The sequence below is a fragment of the Vigna unguiculata genome, chromosome 11 (assembly GCF_004118075.2).
Source record: "Vigna unguiculata cultivar IT97K-499-35 chromosome 11, ASM411807v1, whole genome shotgun sequence".
Taxonomy (NCBI): Eukaryota; Viridiplantae; Streptophyta; class Magnoliopsida; order Fabales; family Fabaceae; genus Vigna; species Vigna unguiculata.
Window position 1 is genome coordinate 28,658,398 of NC_040289.1, and position 16,375 is coordinate 28,674,772.

Below are 16,375 nucleotides of genomic sequence, written 5' to 3' on the forward strand. Positions count from 1 at the left end.
GAACCACAACTTCAGGAGATGATGAGCAGGCGTAGTACAGGAATCAACAAATACAACCTCTGGTAAGGTGTTTCTAATTGGTGCTAAGACAAGTTTTAGAGTTGGTACGGGAGTAGGTGTAATGTCATCAAAATCAAAAGGATCAATTTTAATGACATAAGATGTAGTTAAATAATGTAAGCTAGCTGGAATAGAAAAGAATGTAATATGTTTTAAAAGCACAAAATGACGTGAGACATACAATTTTTTACTAATTGGATCAAAGCAACGATATCCCTTTTGACCAAGACCATATCCCAAAAAGACACAAAAAGTACACTTAGTTGATAATTTAGTACCCTAAACATGTGATTTCAAAACAAAACATGTATATCCAAAAACATGCAAAGTAGAGTAATCAGTGCATGACCATACAAATTTTCAAAAGGAGACAAACCAGAATTATCTAAAGTCAGAATCCGATTAACAACATATGTTGCTATAAAAGAGCTTCCCCCTAGAAGACACTTGGAACATTGATAAACAAGAATGATCTTGTAGTCTCAACAAGATGACGATGTTTTCTTTCAGCAACGCCAATTTATTGAGATGTGTCAGTGCAAGAGATTTGATGTATAATTCCATTAAAGGAAAGTAAAGTGGTAAAATCATTAGAAGTGTATTCACCCCTAAGTCACAACGAAAGGTTTTTATGATGAGTGTGTATATTATTGAGTGTGTATAAAATATTACAAGAGGTGTGATATATATACACACAAAGCTAATCATAAGAGCCAAAAGTAAATGGACCTAAAACATGGACTTATGCTAACAGAACCAACAAAATAAAATAATAAGGTAACTTGTGAGCTATAGAACTTGAGCCCCTCTCTAGAACTTGAAACTTCCACCTTAAGAACATCTTCAACTTCTCCTCTTCCCCAAACACTCTCTCATACATCTCCTTATCCTTAAACACGCCATAGCACAAAGTTGTTTACCACAAATAACGATTTCTCATGCATTAGGTTGTAAAAGAAAGAAGACATATAAAGTTAAAATCCAATGATACATAAAATAAATAAAATAATAATATCTACAAGTGACAAAGAAAACAAAAGGGGGAAAGGTTTCGATAAAGAACCTAAATTTAGGTGCTTACATATGATTTAAAACCTAGTATTCCTAATGGAGTTGCCATTGGAGAAGGCGAGACCTGTGTTTGCAGTTAACCAACTCAGCGCGACAGTGCCCTTTTCAGACCGAAGGGGACTTTGGCGACAGCATGGACCACTTCTTGACGTGCTTGGAGTGGCGATGATAAAGAGAGGTGAGATTTGTAAAGATAATCTAGGTCGCATGAGCAAAAGATATGCAAACAGAAAGACTAAGTCAAGCGAGCATAAGATTTGTTAATAAAGAGGAAAAAGGGTGGGGAAATTGTGTTTTGTGAATGAAAAAGCAGAGATTCGAGAAATGAGAAAAAAGGAAAAGGAAGGATTCGAAAAATGACAAAAAGAGGGATTGTGAAAAGCGAAGGGGAAATGATATTTAATGCGAGTTACTAATAAAATTCAAAACTTATCAGAGTTTTTATAAACACTCTTACACTTATCAGGGTTTAAAAAATCTTTATCATGTGTATTTGTTAGTGGAGGTTATTGTAACCTCGGTTAATAAATCTCTTATAAAATAATATTTTTTAGTGTATATATTTTTTTTCTTGGTAAAAATTCCTTTTAATTCTAATGTTGAGTTTAGTATGTTGCCTTAATAAAGTCCAAACCAATAAATTATTGGGTTTAGGGTGTGCTACCTTTTTTAGTTGTATTTGATGTTAATAGTAAATTGATCTTAAATAGTCATTTTCTTACTACGGATACCAATGCTAAGATAATGGTTTTGTAGGATTTTGGAGTGGTTGGATTCATTTTACACACATACATTTTACAAAGAAAAGCATATGCCGCAGCAAGACGAGCAAATGACCAGAGGAACTCTACCATGACTAAGGAATAATTATGGCTTGAGACACCAGTTCGGTGTTATCTTTTACTGTTATGAAATAACTTACAATATATGCAGAATGTCTACCATATAAACATAGATGATAAAAGAGAAAGAATTACAATGCGAGATGGTAGAAGGTAAACATAGAAATAATAGAGAATCACACAAAAATTTAACAAGGTTCAATTGAAATGTTAACAAAGTTCAAATATTCACGAGATGGAATTCACTAGAGCACAGAGATTACAACTTAGAAATCTCTATCTGAGCAAACTCTTAAAATGGAACAGTTGTAACGTTCAACTCTTAGTATTTATTGATCATATAAGGTCTCATTTATTGTGCTCATATTGTCATAATTGACACACATGAAAGGCACCTATGAACTAACAAGAAAGACAACATGGACCACTTCTTAACGTGCTCAGAGTGGCAATTGAAAAGAGTGGTGAAATTGGCAGAAACAACCTAGGTTCCATGAGCAGAAGATTCTCGAAGAGAAAGACTAAGTCAAGCGAGCATATGATTTGTTGATAAAGAGAAAAGAGGGTGCATAAACTGTGTTTTGTGAATGAAAAAGGAGGGATTCGAGAAATAAGGAAAGAGGAAAAGGAAGGATTCGAAAAATGACAAAAAAATAGGGATTGGGAAAAGAGAAGGGGAAATGATATTTAATGTGACTTAATAAAAAAACTCAAAAATTTATCAGGGTTTTTATTAACACTCCTTACACTTATCAAGGTTTAAAATTCACTATTTTATGTATTTATCAGTGGAGATTATTGTAACCTTGGTTAATAAATCTTTGTTAAAATAATTTTTTTTAGTGTATTCTTTTTTCGTCGTAAAAATTACTTTTAATTCTAGTGGTGAGTTTATTATATTGCCCTTAAAAAAATCCAAACCAAAAAATTACCGTTATTGGGTTTAGTGTGTGCTACCTTTTTTAGCCATATTTGATGTTAATAGTAAAGCGATCTTAAATAATCATTTTTGTACTGCGGATATCAATGTTGACATAATGGTTTTGTACAATTTTGAAGCGGTTGGGTTTGTTTGAGATACCTGCATAGATTTTACAAAGAAAAGCATATGCCGCAGCAAGACAACCAGATGCCTAGAGGAACTCTACCATGACTAAGGAATAATTGTGGCTTGAGACACCAGTTTAGTGTCATCATTTACTGTTATGAAATAACTCACAACATATGCAGAATGTCTACGACATAAACATAGATGAAAAAAGAGAAAGAATTACACACAAAAAATTTAACAAGTGGAATACGCCTCCTCGTCCCAAGGGTATACGACCTTAGGAGCAACAACTAGACTACCCATCTCATCCCACACAGTGCATTTACCTAAGCAATAGAAGGACTACTCGTCCTCGTCACTTAAGATAGAATAGCCACAAAAGGCAACCCTAGGAAGGCAAAAGACTAGGCATCCTCCTTTTAGACAAAGATGCACCGGTCTTCATCCTATTCGGAACACCTGACACCAAGAGGAACACCAAAGACTATCCACCCAAGAGAACCATCAAGTACACGACTTGGTCGGATACATGTCAACCTAGTAAAACAACATGTATCCGAACTCACTAGCTAATTAACTCAGTTAAATCATATGAAAGGAAAATAACCCTAATTTATATAACTTATCATAACGAAGAGGTAATTACGCTTGCCAAATCAAGGCCCATTAAGTTTACTATGACAGGAATATTTTACGAAACATATGCTTTTGTTATTGTTCTGACATCAGAGTCTAGGATAGTCTAGTATCCTGGACTGGCTTTAGCATCGGAGTATCTTTTGCAGGTATCCCACCCGCTCTGGTGCTCAAGAATGGAAGGTGAGACATGCTCGAGAAGAAGGCCGTGAAGACCAGGAAGCCCTATTTCGAGATCCCATAAAATATATATTGTTTTTGTAAGAATAATAAGGTTCAATATGAAATGTTAACGAAGTTCACATGTTCACAGGAGAATTCATTACAACACAAATTTAGAAATCTCTCTCTAAGTAAACTCTAAAAACGAAACAACTCTAACGTTCAACTCTTAGTTTTTATTGACGATATAAGGTCTCCTGTATAGTGCTCATACCATCATAATTGACACATATGAAAGGCACCTATGAACTAACAAGAAAGACACATGAATAATGCTTCTTATTACAAAACAAAACAACCATTAGATGGTTCCACATATGACCCATGATTCAGTAGACGCTAAGAGACTAAACAATCTACTAAGACCATTTGTTACATATGAGATGGTGTGGTATTGGTCAGGCGATCTTGGAACCTCTTACCAAGATTTTACTAAGACATTATTCACATTGACAAAATAAAAAACCATATATGTTGTGGATAACTTGATGAGAAGGAAAGAAAAAGAGTAATAGTTTGGTAAAATATGATAACATTCAATATTTATCAATCTCTTTAAATATTTTATCATTCAAACACCCATTACAAAATTTTTATATATTAGCTACAAAACATTTCGTAACTGATCCGAAGCTATTCCGTAGCTAAGACATTTTGCGACAGATTACCTATAAAATTGCTAATTTGACAGAGATAAAATCCGTAGCTAATTTGTAGCTAATTCATAGTTAATCCCTCTTTATTTTCTCTCTAATTGAAGTAAAAAAAGTTTTACTCTAGCTAATTCGTAGCTAATTCATAGCTAATTTGTTACAATTTTTTTCTAGCTAATTCGTAGCTAATTTGTCATAATTCTTTTATCACTAATTTATATCACAATTGATTAGTTAATTTATTGCAATTCTATTAATCTCCTACAAATATTATTTTGGTAATTGCAATTACTTAATTGTTATTCACTCTCTATTATGAGTCATGTCCATAAACATATGCCCATAATAAAAAAATAAGACAAAGAAAATAAATAATTCACAAAAAGTGTCTGAATACCTCCAATATGTGCAATACCTATTTAAAAAGGATAGATAATCAATCTTACAATGATCAAAGTATATCCATCCAACAATACAAAACAACATAAAAGTTTCCACCAATGTATAATACTTTTAGGACACAAAAGCATTGGAGGGTATCAACAAAAAGTAATGCATCAACACAATTAAAACACAAACAAAGTTTTGGATTCTTTGAGGCATGTCTTCATTCTTGTTTCTTCAAAGCAAACAATAATTCTCAGCACTCTTTAATAGGTTTAAAAACTTCTTAGCTGATGGATTTGGATCCTCTTCCACCTCTTGTACTTTTGGATTTGATCTAGCATGAAAAGCATTCATAACCATATCATGATATGGATTTGTACTTCCTTCAACACGGTCTTGGACAACAGACGCACCATCTGTCCACCTTTCTTCACCATGAAGGGTCCAATTTGTGTACCCATCCATAAATCCATGTTGATACAAGTGCTTTTCCACATTAAATGATATATCCCAATAAAGATTCCTACATTTTTCCACATGGACAAGGAATACGCCCTGTTACATCGGCAAACTTCGGATCTCTTTTAGCTACTTGAATGAAGCCATCAACGCCATTTCTAAATTCCCCAGTTACACTATCAAATTGATGTTTTCTTCACAACATCCATCCTTTATTAGGTCTCATTATCCTTGTAGATAGTTTAAACATTTTGAAAAGAATGGATTGACACTAATTGAAGACATAATTAAAATTAAGAACAAAATTAATTACAATAAAGTAAATACAAGTAAACACTCATTGAGTTTATTATTTACATACAAATAACTACTCATTTGTACTATGGCACTTTAGATATATTCAGGTTGAAACCTTGCACTTCACTTTTTGTTTAATATATTTTATCCTATCTTAAGTAAAATATTAAGTCTCACAAAAATTGTACCTTTAATAAACAAAAAGATGAATTAAACTTTTTGATCAATTGTGTTTTTTGGTTGGAGTTTTTCTTTTTATCATTACTGAATATAAAATCAAGGTTTACTATACCTTCTAAACTAAGAAAAACTATCACATCACCCTATTAATTTAATGAAAACAAATTTTTCTTTCCACGGGCATGTGGTGACATGTTTTTTATCATTTGAAAAACTAAATCCAAAACAAAAAGACTTAGGTTCTTATAAATCTAACTCTTATAGTTTCTACTTGCAATGTTTCTGGTAGAAATGAGACTAATATTTCTGTTATAATTTTTTGATTAACGAAATATATATATAAATTAATATTAATTATTATGTAGTTGGAGTCGTATTATTATTATTATTATACTAGCAAAAAACAAGGCATGCCCAAGTAAGCACACAAGGGCTAGTAAAATTGCTTTAGCACTTTTTTGAAATCAGTTATTAAGATAATTATCTTACCTCATAGATGGTGATCGTTGATTAATCAAATAGAATAGACATTTTGATGGTTGAGTGAACTCAAATGATGCAAATTCTATGGTTAATAATAATATGTTTTAATATATTATTAAATCTCTCAAATTTCCAGAACTTCTTAATAAGCTTTTTGAATAAAAAAACTAAAATTCAGTAATTAAATTTTAAAACTAAAAACTACTTCATCTGAAAGTTTGAATGGCTTAAGCACTGTGAAACAATGTGTTTCTACTGTGTAGACACATTTACAACCAAATATGAACCTTTTGAAATACACACACAACTTTAGGTAGCACTTCCCTCACCTATCATACAAATGAATCTCTAACATTATCACACAGGATTGGATTGAAGATCCTTTCGCCTTATCTAATTTGAACTTTTGTGACTGTGTTATCAAAATTAATCTTCGCCTACTGTTTCATCTACTATTTTGCTTCATTTTTGCTGATAGATGGGTAAGTATTAGCTAAGCCCACTATACATCTTGAAAGTTCAAATAAAAAACTGTACACTTAGGACAAGTTTTATTTATTATGCATTCATGTAATGTAATTGACAACTTTTCATTCATTCAATTCAATGAATGTGACTTCATTCATTACCTTTGTTTAATGAAATTTTTTTCCCCTCAAAACCAGGACATAGAGTGTGGATATTATATTTAAGAAGTATGGAAATGCATCATCTACATGATTGTTTCCGAGATCCAACACCTCTAATGATGTGCAATTGGCAATGGATTTGGGAATTAGGCCCCATAGTTTATTACTATTGAGATCTAGAGTCCTCAGAGCACAGTATACAAAAAATTTATCAGGAATGTTGCCATTAAACTTGTTATGTTGCAGATTTAATACTGCAATTGAACCACTATGTGTTAGGAACTCTGTAATCATCCCATTTAAATGATTATGAGAAACATCTAGAACCAACAGTTGTGAACTATTGTACAAGAATTGAGGAATACTCCTAGATAAATTATTTTTGGACTGAGATAGAAAAACTATGAAAGACATGTTAGTACCAACACCTGAAGGAAAAGTGAAACCAAAATTATTACTTAAATAGTCCAAATAAGTGGCATGCACTAGGAATATTTTATTTGAACATTCCATTAGAATTGGTTAGCATAAAGGTCAAGATGCTCAGATTGTAATTGGTGTTCTACAAGATCCTTCTAAATTGCTGAGAAAATTGTGAGAAAGATTTAATTGAACAAGAGAGTTAAGTTGCCAGATCCATGCTGGTATAGATCCTCGAATATTTTTAGAGGTCTAAAGTGGTTATTCTGGAATGGTTTCTCAAGAAACCAGGGAACTCTGTCAGGTAGCAAGAAGCCAATTCTGAATGGTCTAAAGTGGTTAATGCTCTTGAGAACCTCGTGTGACTCATCATTAATTCCTGAAGGGAACCATTCAGAGGTAATTCCGGCAATGATCCATCAAGATCATAATTGAATGACAAGTCTATGTCATACAATATTGCTACCTAAAAAATCCTAATGCAATACACCCTGCATACATTAGTTTGCATTAATTTTGATATTTTAAAAGTAGAACTATAAGATCTACATGAGAGAACATAAAAATGCAAGAACATTATTGGAGTTCTCCATTTTATTTGATCCTAAGACTCAACGCTGAAACTCAGACAACAAACAAACAATGAATTCACACCTTCTTGACTCCAATCACCCAAATGACCTGTTTCTAAGCATGCAATGTTCTTATTTTTCTGTTTCACAAAGAGGAATCATGGGAGAACAATAAATCATACAAGCCCCAACAGAATTTTAGATTGGGAGGGGAAGATTAATTCAACAAAATTTCAAACCCTAAAAATCTAATGAAATACCTGTTTTGATTAATCGAATCAAAGGCCCCAACGAATTTCTAATTTGGAGTGGAAAATTGAAACCTTAGACATCAACTGACACCGTGCATAGATTGAACCACTCCATGAGCTCTTAAACGAAAAGTATTGTCATGAGAAGTGGAATATTGAAGATGGAATAGCAAATAGAAGAGTAAATTACCGATTAAGAGTAAGAAGTAGATGCAACTACTCGAATAGTGGTGAGAGGTAGAACCACATTGAACAACAGTGAGAGAGATGATCGAACAGTGGTGAGAGATGATCAAATAGTGAATAGTAGTGAGATGGACGAATGACTTCTCTAGCTCACTACAGAGAGATGATCAAATGGTGGTGTTCGCTAATGTAGAGATGGATAATGAACAGCACGAAAGCAAATTCTACATTTTCTTCATCGGGTCAGTATACAACTTTGATGAGAAGGTGATGCAAAAAAGAGATGAACGAATTCGATTAGCGAGGAAAAACTTAAATCAAATATTCTCGCATAATGTTAAGTGTCTACTGTCATGTGCATTTTAATTGTGAGAATACAAAAAGCAAACTAAAAACTTTATGGAAATTGTTTTCATAAATATTATTACTGTTCATTTATAAACTTAATAATTAATAAAGTAAGTTTCTATTTGATAATTTCAATATCAAATACTAATACTTTTTTATCGCATTATTTTATTTAAATTAATATTTCACATAAATATTAAATAATAAATAACCATCTATTTATATTATTAATATTTTAAAAAATTATTTATATACTTTTTTTTAATTAAAAAGAATTAGTGACAAATTTATGTTCTAGCAAATTTATAGTTGTTTTATTACAAATTAGTTATCCTCTCATTCTTTCACAATTTTCTTGCAAATTAGAGAGGAATTAATAAAAAGAAAAATTGTAGCTAATTTCTTTATCAAAATAAAGAATTTCTTGTAGTGAACTCAATTATTTAAGATGCATTGCATTAAGATCGTTATCACCAACAAGTACATGTATAGTAATGTGAACACAAACACAAAAAAGAAGAAGGTATAACATATCCAACAAAAATATTTTGGTGGAGTTTCATGTTGTTCGGTTGGATACTTCTTGGTAGGTTAGTGTTGACAATTCATGTCACAAATTTGTACTGAAAATTTTTTATTTTCTCATTTCTTTTATTTGTGTTGTAGGCCAAAATACATTGAAACCATCATGAGAGTCACATTTTCGTTTCCGTGGTGGACCTCCACTTGGGCCAAGGAAGAAAGAGCAGCACTATTGGCACCATTGAACTACACGGTCATTGTAGTTGCTGCTAGAGTAGAAGAAGATGTTGGTGTACGTGTCGCTGGTACTAGCTTAAACCTAACCTGATTGATGGATGTTAGAGACAGGGATGGAGAGATGGGTGAGAATGTAATTGTCGCCAACAAGTACTTGGTGAGTAGTGTTGGGTTGAATGTCGGGCTACATGATGTATTTGTAGTCGGTTAGATGTGGTTAAACTATCAACTAAAAAAATGTCTCATCATTTGAAATTATTAAAGTATAATGCAAATTCTAGAACAATCTAGAAAAATCTAAGATAGAGTTATTGAAATGTAATGAAACTTCTAAAGTATTGGAGAAAAGCTTAGGATAGGAAGAAAATTCAAGAACATTGTACTATGTAGAAAACTCTAGAAGTATTTGCATTAGTTCTAGCTAGGAGTTTCTAGAATAATCTATGGGTTTATAAATACCCATGTATCCTACCATTTGTAACATCAAGGACAACTAACACAACATCCAATACAACTACTCTCAACTACAAAATACACTTCTTCCAACTACAACTTTCACATTCTACTATCTCCACAATTTTCTCTATCCCATCAACTATTCCTTTCACAACCCCAAAATACTATCAGTGGTACCAGAGCTATGTTCGGTCATCTACTGGGCGTAGATAAATTTTTCAACTACTTCAAAAAAACTAGAACTCCATTCTATACTACTTCCAAAATATTTTCTCAACCTATGGCCACTACCAATCAAACATCATCAATTCCAGTACCCATTTTCACAGGAGAAAATTATGATTTTTGGAGTGTCAAAATGAAGACATTCTTTCGCTCCCAAGACTTGTGGGACATTATAGAAGAGGGATTCACTATTCCAGAAGACACTTCCACTCTTACTGCAGCTCAGAAGAAAGAGTTGAAGGAAAACAAACAGAAGGATTCAAGAGCTTTATTTGCTTTTCAACAAGCAGTTGATGACACAATCTTTCCGAGAATAATAGGTGCCACAAGTGCAAGGCAAGCTTGGAACACAATACAAGAAGAGTTTCAAGGAAGTGATGAGTTACGCAATGTTAAACTTCATTCTCTAAGACGAGAGTTTGAACTAATAAGAATGAAAGAATCTGAGACCATTAAATACTATTCTAGAATAAAGGAAATAGTTAGTCAGATGAGTGCCTATGGGGAAACTATTCTTGACAAAAAAATCGTTGAGAAAATTTTAATTTCTATTCCCAAAAAATATGATGCAATCGCAACCGCGATTGAACAAACAAAAGATTTGGCCACATTGTCAGTAACACAACTAATGGGCTCTCTTGAAGCTTATGAACAAAGATTGAAAAGGCATGAAGAAGACTCAGTCAAAAATGCCTTTCAATCAAAACTAAAAGTAGAGGAGAAATTTCTAGAAATAAAGAAAATTCTAGAAGCTTCCCTATGACCCGTCAAGGAAAATATCCCCCATGTGGCATATGTAAAAAGACAAGTCACATGGAAAACGATTGTTGGCATCATGGAAAACCTCAATGTCAGTACTGCAAGAAATTTGGCCAAGTAGAAAAGTATTATCGTAATAAAAATAAGCATCAAGCAAACTTTGCTGAAGAAAATAATCAGGAGCAACGCTTATTTTATGCCAATCAAGATTCTCCTAACGGAGGAGGAAATTGGTACTTGGATAGTGGATGCAGCAATCACATGGCCAAAGATCAAAGCATCTTCAAAGACATTGATAAATCAGTCAATGTCAAAGTTCGACTAGGAAACGGTACCACAGTGGAGTCTCAAGGCAAAGGAACTGTCATGGTGGAGACAAAGAAAGGTAGGAAATTCATCAAGGATGTTTTACTAGTTCCCAATCTTAAAGAGAATCTTTTAAGTATTGGCCAAATGATGGAGAATGGATATTCTCTCCACTTTGAGAAAGATACATGCAAAATTTATGATAGTAGAAAGATAGAAATTGGCCAAGTAAAAATGGAGAAGAGAAATAGAAGCTTTCCCATAAGCTTCAAACCTGGAACTAATATTGCCATGAAGGCAGAAGTTGATGACTCGTGGCTTTGGCATAAGAGATTTGGCCACTTCAACACATATGCCTTAAAGCTTCTATATAAGCAAAAAAATGATGAGAGATCTTCCATGCTTAAAGGAGAATAATGAATCATGCGAAGGATGTCTCCTTGGTAAACAACATCAATTACCATTCTCGACCGACAAAGCATGGAGAGCAAAAGACTTACTAGAGTTGATCCATACTGATGTTTGTGGACCAATGAGGACGCCTTCACATCACAACAATAGGTATTTCATCCTCTTCATTGATGACTTCTCTAGAATGACATGGGTCTATTTCTTAAAGGCAAAGTCAAAAGTCTTTGGAATATTAAAGAAATTCAAGGCCCTTGTTGAGAAGCAAAGTGGAAAATAGATAAAAGTACTTAGAAGTGATCGTGGAAAGGAGTATACATCTCGCGAGTTTGACAAATTCTGCGAAGATGAAGGCATAGAGAGACAACTCAATCATATATACTCCACAACAAAATGGTGTGTCAAAAAGAAAAAATCGCACAATCATGGAGATGGCAAGATCAATGCTAAAAGAGAAAGGTATGCCTAACACTTTTTGGGTTGAAGTAGTCTACACTGTAGTTTACATTTTAAAGAGATGTCCAACTAAGGCAGTCAAAGACAAGAATCCTATTGAAGCTTGGAGTGGAAGAAATCCATCAGCCAAACACCTACGAGTATTTGGATCTATCTGCTACATACATGTTCCTGATCAAAGGAGGCACAAGCTTGAAGACAAGACTATACGAGGAATATTCTTGGGATATAGCACACAATCAAAAGGCTATCGAGTTTACAACCTACAAACAAAAAAGCTCGTCATTAGTCGAGAGGTTGAAATTGATGAAAATGCTTCATGTAATTGGGAAGAAGAAAAAGTTGTTAAAAGCAAAGAAGAGGAAGAAGCTTCAGGTACGCCTTCTCCACCTCCATTAGAAGATTCTTCACTAGAGTCTACTCCAAGACGAGTAAGATCTTTGGTAGACATATACGAAACCTGCAATATGGCCATGATTGAGCGTAACTGCTATGAGGAAGCATCAAAGCAAGAAGTATGGGTCAAGGCTATGGAAGAAGAGGTTAAAATGATTGAGAAGAATAAAACTTGGGAGCTCGTAACTGTCCTCAAGGAAAAGACATCATTGGAGTGAAATGGGTATATAAAACAAAGCTCAATCCTGATGGAACTATACAAAAGCACAAGGCTAGATTGGTCGCAAAAGGATACTCACAACAACCAGGAATCGACTACAATGAGACATTTTCTCCAGTCGCACGACTAGATACAATAAGAGCTCTAATAGCCCTTGCAGCACAAAAAGGATGGAACATCTATCAACTAGATGTCAAATCAGCCTTCCTAAATGGAGTGCTCGAAGAAGAGATTTATGTTGAACAACCTCAAGGCTTCATCAATAAAGGCAATGAAGGCAAAATACTAAGACTGAAAAAAGCCTAATATGGCTTGAAGCAAGCTCCTCGAGCATGGTATAACAAGATTGATCAATACTTCATCGATCAAGGATTCAGGAGGAGCAAAAGTGAGCCCACACTATATATTAAAGCACAAGGTCAGTATCACCTCATTATCTCCTTATATGTCGATGATCTTATCTATATAGGAAAAAATTTGGAGATGATGAAAGAATTTAAAGAAGACATGATGAAGACATTTAAGATGACCGACCTTGGGTTGATGAACTATTTCCTTGGTATAAAGGTGAAACAATAAGAAGACGGCATATTTATCTCTCAAAAGAAATATATTGAAGCCCTATTGAAGAAGTTCAAGATGTATGATTGTAAACTTGTCTCTACTCCATTGGTGGTAAATGAGAAACTACAAAAAGATGATGGAGCACAAGAAACAGATGCATCACGCTACAGAAGTTTGATTGGAAGTCTCTTATATCTCACAGCCACAAGACCAGACATTATGTATGCCACAAGCCTTCTATCAAGATTCATGCAAAAGCCAAGTCAGATTCATTATGGAGTAGGGAAAAGAATTTTAAGATATCTACAAGGCACAAAGGAGTTTGGAATATGATACAAAACCATGACTAACTCAAGGATCATTGGCTACACCGATAGTGATTGGGCAGGATCAATAGATGACATGAAGAGCACCTCAGGCTATGCTTTCTCGCTTGGATCGAGAATATTCTCTTGGGCATCAAAGAAGCAAGCAACTGTGGCACAATTAACAGCTAAAGCGAAATATGTGGCTGCTGTTGAAGCAACAAGTCAAGCTATATGGCTTCGAAAGATATTCAAAGATATGGAAGAGAAACAAAGTGGACCTACTACAATCAACTGTGATAATAAACCAGCTATCGCAATGACGAAGAACCCAGTACATCACAGTAGAACAAAACATATAACAATTCAATACCACTTCATCAGAGAAGCGGAAAAAAATATGAAGATACGACTTGAGTACTGCCCGACAGAAGATCAAATTGCAGATATCTTCACAAAGGCTTTACCAAGACCAAGATTTGAACTACTACGCGCTATGCTTGGAGTTACCGAATTTGCATCAAGGAGGAGTACTAAAGTATAATGCAAATTCTAGAACAATCTAGAAAAATCTAAGATAAAGTTATTGAAATGTAATGAAACTTCTAGAGTATTGGAGAAAAGCTTAGGATAGGAAGAAAATTCAAGAACATTGTACTATGTAGAAAACTCTAGAAGTATTTGCATTAGTTCTAGTTAGGTGTTTCTAGAATAATCTATGGGTCTATAAATACCCATGTATCCTACCATTTGTAACATCAAGAACAACTAACACAACATCCAATACAACTACTCTCAACTACAAAATACACTTCTTCCAACTATAACTTTCACATTCTATTATCTCCACAATTTTCTCTATCCCATCAACTATTCCTTTCACTACCTCAAAATACTATCAGAAATTATCATATATAGCATATTTTTATTGTTTTACGTAAAACAAATCAAAGCTCTTCTTTTAAAACAAGTCTTATATATATATATATATATATATGTGTGTGTGTGTGTGTGTTCATTTATTTATTTATAATAGACAAGTTGACGAGAAGAAGGAAGAAAAAATAATAGTTTGGTAGAATGGGAGGAAGATCTAAGAAGAAAATCATCGTGAACGAATGATCCAGAATACACAACAATGGTAGGGAAGGCTAGAAACAACGTTCGTCTTCTCACATTTTTTTGAATAATTTTGAAGAATATGACATGTGGAAGATCTTTAGAAGATGGGGAAAGGTGCAAAAAAGTTTTCATATCAAGAAAATTAAATCATAGAGGATAAGATTTGGTTTTGTTCGATTCCTTAGTGGAGAATGTAGAGATACTAGAAAAGGATCTGGAGAAAATTCAGATAGGAAATGCCAAGATACATGTAAACAAACCTCGATATAGAAGAACTAAAGGAACTCAGAGTGGAGGGTGGAAAACAACAGACAAATCATATGCCCAAGTCATAATGAATGGAAATAAAATTATCAATTAAAATGCAAACCGGAATGGTGTCCAACTAAATGTGGAGGAAGAAACATTGGAGTGGCTAAATAAAAACTACATTGGTAGGCTCTGTAATTACAACCAGCTGGATACACTGAAAGAAAATATTATTCTTTGGGGAATGGGTTGTCTAAGAGTAAGGTATTTGGGTGATGATATGGTACTGCTTTCGGGAATTGAAGGAAAGAAGCTGAATGAAGTATTTTAAGAAAATAGACCTTGGTTTGGAACAATGTTCCAATCAATATTGTTATGGTCCAACGAAAAATTACCTTCACATAAGTTGGTATGGGTAAGATGTAGTGGGTTACCTTTATCACTTTGTAACAAAAAGTGTTTTGAGAAGGTTGTGCTCCCGATTGGAATGTTACATGATGTGGATGAAGAAATAAAAGCTTGGACATTATTACAATATGCAAGATTGAGAGTTTGAATACCAAACAAATTCATGGCAAATAGAAATATGGAGATCAAAATCATTAGAGTTGTATATAGAGTCATACTCAAGGAAGAAATCAATACTAGAGCAAACCAAGGATGTAACTATGGAAGGCATACAACACATTACAAATAGCAACTCCACAACGGCAAACTTTGTTGATGAAGATGAGGAAAACCAAACAGAGGAGGAGGATAGTGACGATAAAGAGGTCACCTAGGGAAAGGAAACGCCACAGATCGGTGATGAAGCGTACAATCACAGTGGCGACGTGAATTACCAGAAACAAACAGAGGAACCACACTACCGTTATCAAGATAACATAAATTGGGAAGGAATTGAAGGGAATCAGTATGTTAGAGACAATGAACCAGAACTAAAAACGAATGAGGAAAATGTGCACAATAGAAAATTAACGTTCAACAAGCATGGGGATGGGTGAAACTAAGTCCGCAACACCTTGAAGTCAAATAGGGGTCTGGGATGTGCTTGATGGTGGACACATGATGGGCATGGAACTGGTTGAGTTCCCGTCGGCTACTAATGGGCGAGGAGTCCTTAGTATGGTGATTGCATATGTCAGGTGCACGATGGGCAAGGAACTGTGATGTTCCCGTCAGCTACTATTGGGCGAGGAGTCCATAGTATGGTGATTACGTGCGTGCCAGGATCCAAGTATGAGACTTGGATGTTTTACTACAGGCGAGGTGTCTGTAGGGCAAGACTATGAGCGGGATAAGATCATAAGGTTGGACCACGAATGAGTTAATTTCGTGGGAGCACAGGGAAGTCCCAAGACCTAGTTCATGCATATGACTTATGAAGGACTATGAGGTCATGG